General features: G+C 37.4%; 1 protein-coding gene across 3 annotated transcripts in view; it reads right to left on the minus strand.

Moving 5' to 3' along the window:
- The window catches only part of si:ch73-181d5.4 (death-inducer obliterator 1), a 28,835-nt gene extending 23,896 nt beyond the window's left edge, over positions 1–4,939 (minus strand). For 2 of the 3 annotated variants that reach the window (XM_064298536.1, XM_064298538.1), the window contains exon 1: positions 4,796–4,939. The gene's annotated coding sequence lies outside the window, so the exon portion shown is untranslated. Of the gene's footprint in view, positions 1–4,738 lie in introns of all 3 variants that reach the window. The other variant, XM_064298537.1, reaches the window with a different exon arrangement.
- Positions 4,940–6,000: the final 1,061 nt, after the last annotated feature.

Genomic DNA, 6,000 nt, shown 5'->3' on the forward strand with positions numbered 1-6,000 from the left:
ATTGCCACTGTTGAGACAGGACAGCCAACTCAAACGTCTTAGTATTATTTTGTTTCTGTCTCAATTTCTACCCAGTACAAATCCTACAGGTTTTAAGCTAGACATGCTGTTCCAACTTGATAATATTCACATATTCACCTTGCCTCAGGGTTGACTGCTTGTAATAAAGATTTATTTTGAATGGTCTGCTATTACTGTACACAATCAATGGCAGACCTGCTCATGATTTAGAGCCAATAGGTCCACCTCAATGGCAGTGATGGAACTGGTAGAAGAGATTTCTACTGCAATGGACAACAAGGAATATACTGTGGGGGTGTTTCTAGACCTAAAAAAAGCATTCAATACCATTGATCATGGCTTATTAATGAAGAAACTGGAGAGATATGGTATTAGAGGAATAGCACACTCATGGCTAAGTACTTACCTCAATGATAGACATCAATATGTACAAATAAATAACGTTGAATCTGATTTGTTGAAGGTTACTTGTGGGGTTCCACAAGGTTCTGTGCTAGGCCCTAAACTGTTTATATTATATATAAATGATATTTGTAAAGTGTCTAAATTGTTAAAATTTGTATTATTTGCTGATGACACCAATTTATATTGCTCCGGGAAAAGTTTGGAAGGGCTTCTGAATACAGTAGAAAGGGAATTGAAAGTCTTAAAGAAATGGTTTGATATTAACAAGTTGTCACTGAATTTGAGTAAAACAAAGTTTATAATATTTGGTAATCGGCAAATCAATAATCAAGTAAACATTATGATAAATGATGTTGAAATAGAAAGAGTGTATGAAAATAAATTAAGAATTTGTAGTTCACTTTGCAAATTTTAAAAAATGTTTAAAAATAATGTGGTAAACAAATATAAAACAGAATTATGATCATTATTGTGTATGAAACATTTGGAACTTTTGGTTTTGTTCCTGTTCTGTTTTGTTTTTGTATAGCCTAAACCTAGTAGTGAAAGGGTTGCATATTAGAATATGTTATGTAATAAGGGTAGGTATAATAAGCTAAAGCTTTAGCCTACACCTTTTCGGTCAATATTTTTTGTTTTCCTTTTAATTTAATTTAATTTAATTTAATGTAATGTAATGTAATGTAATGTAATGTTGTAATGTATTATGTATGAAATTATGTAATGATTTATTTAATTTATTAATTATTAGCTTATGTATTATTATATGTCATTTTTTTAAATTGTTAATAAGGACCGAAATAAATTACTACTACTACGACTACTACTATTAGCTACCAAGCTTATTAATTTCTGTATATTAAAATATACTAAACTACACACGTATATGACAATTCAATTACAGAATGAAGTTTAAATGGAGCAAAATTCATATTTGTGTGTTTTAGGCATTCTGTGACATTACAGAATGCTGACATGGAAAATAAGTTGCACTCAGGGCAGAGAGTGAGGGGGGCTGTCATAGCAACCAGAGGGAGCCTAGTGCATGTCTCACATAGCCTAGATAAGACTGAAGCCTGTACAACTCTAGGCAGGAGAGGCCCCAACCGTGACTCATCAAAAGAAGGGCTCAACCTAACTCTGAAATAACACCGTAAACGTTATAAAAACATGTATTTGATCTGCATCAGGACAGTGCTAAATATTGTAAGCATATTTTTGACACATATTAGAAAAGTTTCTGTTATAAATATATTTTTGATGTGTGTATTTTTGACATGTTAGGAGAGTTGCTGTTATAAACATGTTGTTTTTAGGCATGACGTGACGTAGACAAGGTCTGACTAGAACAGCATTCAACACAATTGTGCCTGCTAAGCTTGTTCACAAGCTCAGGATCCTGGGTCTTAACACCTGCCTTTGCAACTGGATCCTGGAATTCCTGACGGGCAGACCCCAGGTGGTGAGAATGGAGCATTGATGGAGCTGAAGTGGAGAGTGTCTGCTGCTTCAAGTACCTCGGGGTGGTCATCAATGATGACCTCGCCTGGTCCAGGCAATCGGACGCGGCAGTAAAAATTGCCCAAAAGCGCCTATACTTCCTGAGGAGACTCAAGAAGTTTGGCATGTCACCAATTTCTACAGGTGCACCATTGAGAGCATCCTCACTGGCTGCATTACTGCCTGGTACGGCAGCAGCTCCGCTGCTGATCGCAAGGCCCTCCAGAGGGTGGTGAAGACAGCAGATCATTGGCTGCCACCTCCCCTCCATACAAGGCATCTACCACACACGATTCCTTAGGAAAGCACGGAAAATCGCAAAAGACTACAGCCACCCAGGCTATGGTCTGTTCTCGCTGCTGGAGTGGTAGACTGTCTGGTAGACGTTACCGGAGCATTCCGGCACGGACTACCAGACTTGTGAACAGTTTTTTCCCCCCAGGCCATCAGGCTTCTCAACCAGCAACATTAATCTCAGTGATCACATGATCTCCTCAATGTATGCTCTAGCCACTTTCTATGTACACTCAATATACATTACCAAATTGAATGTACATATTCATCGGCACTATACACTTTATATTTATAATTACACTTCATAATTATTTAATACTCATTTCTATTGTCAACATTTACAGGCTTTGGTACTGCTGCTAGTGTTTTTGCTCTTTCTATTTTATGTATATTTTTGCTATTCTTGTTATATTTTTGCTTACGACGTAGTTGTCGCTTGCCATGTCCTAAGAATTTCATTGTTCAGAATGACCCTGTGTTATACTGTGCACTTGAATAAAAACACTTTGACTTTGAACAGATAAGTATTTAGAGTATAAAAACTGGCGCTGTAGATTACTCAGTGCCGTGTTTAGACCGAAGACAGCCAATTCGGACAAATACGACTCTGGCGACAGGAAGGACTCAGGAGCCGAGTCAAGCAACAGCCAAGCAAGCCAAGGCGAGTCCAAGATGTGGACGGTGGGTAACCAGCCCTGACGCAAGGAAAGGGAATCGTGGCCAGCTGCATTGTTCTTATCAAGGCAACTCAGAGACAGGGACCTGTGGGGCAGGACTGATCAACCTACTGTCTGACTTTCCCTGTAAACCACCTCTCGAACAGCCATTTAAGTGGGTATCTACCCTGAGTGGACATTAACTCTGAAAGACTGAAACAACACAGTCGAACGCCTTATTAATAAGTAGGCCTATTTACTAAATTTATGCTATAGAGTTAAGGTGTGTGTATGTTTTAATAATAATATTAATAATACAGATATATACCTAGGTTATAGAGTTACACTTTGGGTGTATTGTCACTTTTACTTAGAAGCATAAGCCCAACTATAGTCGTGTTAAGATTAGTTAATAAAACAACTTAATAAACATTGTTGCATGGAGCCAACTCCACAAATTATGCAACTGAGGCACACAAAAACAGAACAAAACTGTCTAATATATAGTAATCATAATGCCCAAAAAATGTAAGTAAAATATTACAATATCAATACAGTAAATGAATTAAATATGTAAACATTAAACAATTTACATCACTACAAATAGGAAAAGAGCAAGACAGTCTTGTGTATAATGTAACACATTCACTACTAACAGTTAGTCTTTAAACCCACTCAAAAGCCACCTTCGAGCTTTTGAAACACACGAGCAGGGTCCATCAAACCACATTTTTTATATAGACAGATAATTACACAGAAATTCACATAAAATGTATATTTTGTACCAATGTACCAATAATAATATTATACTGAAGCATGTTGTTGATTTTCAGCAATCAGTAATGTAACAATAAATAATAAAACACATCTACTGTTAATTCCACTAGGACAAACACATACCAATTCAGTTCAAATGCACCGAATCTCACTATGAATCACGGCAGAGCTATGCCAGGGCAAAAATTGCATAGCATATACTAGGTTTGACCTTTCTACTGCATACATCTGCCTGGGCTATGGCATAATCCAGTGACACCTGGCATAGCAGAAGTGTGCACCTCAACCTGGCATCAAATTTAGACTGTGGCTGGCTTTGGACTGTGAGAGGAAACTGGAGTACCTGGAGGAAACCTACGCGGACACAGGGAGAACATGCAAACTCTACGCAGAAAGGCCCCAATTGGAATGAAAACAAACATCAAATTGCATACTACGTTGAAATGAAATAGCAAAGTTAAGTTAACCAGGAGATGAAAGACAATATACTAGTACACATATTGGTTGATCTGACAGTTAACTTCACTAGTGAAGCTATTTGATGTTTGTGAAATGCAATTAGTGAATTATTCAAGTAGTTCAGCTTTGCCTTTGTCAGAATCCACGAGACCAAGTCACGGTACGTAAAATGCAAGCTAAAAATGCATAGCTATTAAGCGACGATGGTGAAATATCCTTTAGTCGTTAACCATTCGTTCGCTAGGTAGACACATAGCAGTAGTAAACTACAATCCAACCATCATCCCCAGTACACTCGCCTAATATCTAATGTAACGGATATCTTGCATCCATAAACGTCCATAATGAAAGATAGTGAAGATGATTAGGTAATTAACCAAATAAATCGACAAACCAGATTGCTTGTGCCCGGCTGTGTAACTAGCTAGAAACGCCATACCTTCATCGTTGCATGGTGTTTCCACACTAAAAAGTTAGCTAGCTAACGTTACCTTAGTAGCAACTACTAGATCACTAAAACGCGCCATAGTTACCACAGTCTATGACCCAACCACGCGCAACTCAACAGCTAGCAGTAGCTAAAGCCCAGCTATCATGACTTATAAATATTATGCATGTACGTGTACCTGCAAAATGCGTTGTATCACTTCTATTCTGGGCTAAATCAATTGCCATTAACTCACGTGCATTTTTCACTGTTACTTTCTATGATGTTGTCCTCTCAATTCTCAATCTCAGTTTTCAGGATGTGTTCGCTAATCCAGAAGTGGCAGGAGGAAAATAATAGAAGGGATGAAGAAAATGATGTCTGGAAGTATGGCGACACCCCAGGTTAGGAGTGGAACTGACGACTATTTTCACTTTAGCAGTGCGCTATACTGTAACTGATCATACCAACAGTTGTTTAAGGTTACACATTCAGTTTCACTTTCCTTAGAGAAAAATTTATTGAGCAAACTGTAAATACGTAGACATTTACACGAATACGGTTGCAAGAAAAAGTTTCTGAACCCTTTGGAATTACTTATTAATTTCTGCATTAATTCATTAAATGTGTCACAATAAGAGACAGACACAATCTGCTTAAACTAATAACAAAAAAATAATTGTACTTCTTGTCAATACTGAATGTATCATGTAAACATTCACAGTCTAGGTTGGAAAAAGTATGTGAACCTCTCTAGGCGAATGACTTCTCAAAAGTTAACTGAAGTCAGGTGTTGCAATCAATGAGATGAGAGTGTGGGCTGGAGGTGCACTCCCTATAAAAAAAGACACACAAAGTTTGGTTATTGAGAGTATGCTCTTATCAAGAAACATCTGTTCATGGCAACCCTGCCCTGATAAAAAAAAAATTTAATTGTCATGTGGCATGGGTGATGCCACAAGACAATGACTCAAAACACGTGAGTAAATCAATAACAGAATAGTTTGAACAGAAGAAAGTCATGTTTTTGAATGGCCAAGTCAGAATCTAGATCTTAACCCAATTGAGATGTTGTGGCATAAACTGAAGAAGGCTGTTCATGCAAGAAATCCAAGAAGTATCAATGAACGGAAGCAGTTTTGTAAGAAGGAATGGTCTAAAATTACTCCTAACCAGTGTACAAGTCTGATAGGCAGCTATAGGAAATATCTGGTGTGGGTTATTGCTGCTAAAGAGGTCCTACCAATTACTACAAGGGCTCACCTACTTTTTCCAGCCTGAACTGTGAATGTTCAGACAATGTGTTCAATAAAGACATGAAAAGTGCAATTGATTGTGTGCTATTAGTTTAAGCAAAATGTGTCTGTCTATCATTGTGACTGAAATGAATATCATATCAGATTTAATGAGTAATTGAGTAAAAAGGGAAATGACAATAGAAAAAACATTAAGGCGGCCATG

This window comes from Anguilla rostrata, chromosome 11, assembly GCF_018555375.3.
Source record: "Anguilla rostrata isolate EN2019 chromosome 11, ASM1855537v3, whole genome shotgun sequence".
Lineage (NCBI taxonomy): Eukaryota > Metazoa > Chordata > Actinopteri > Anguilliformes > Anguillidae > Anguilla > Anguilla rostrata.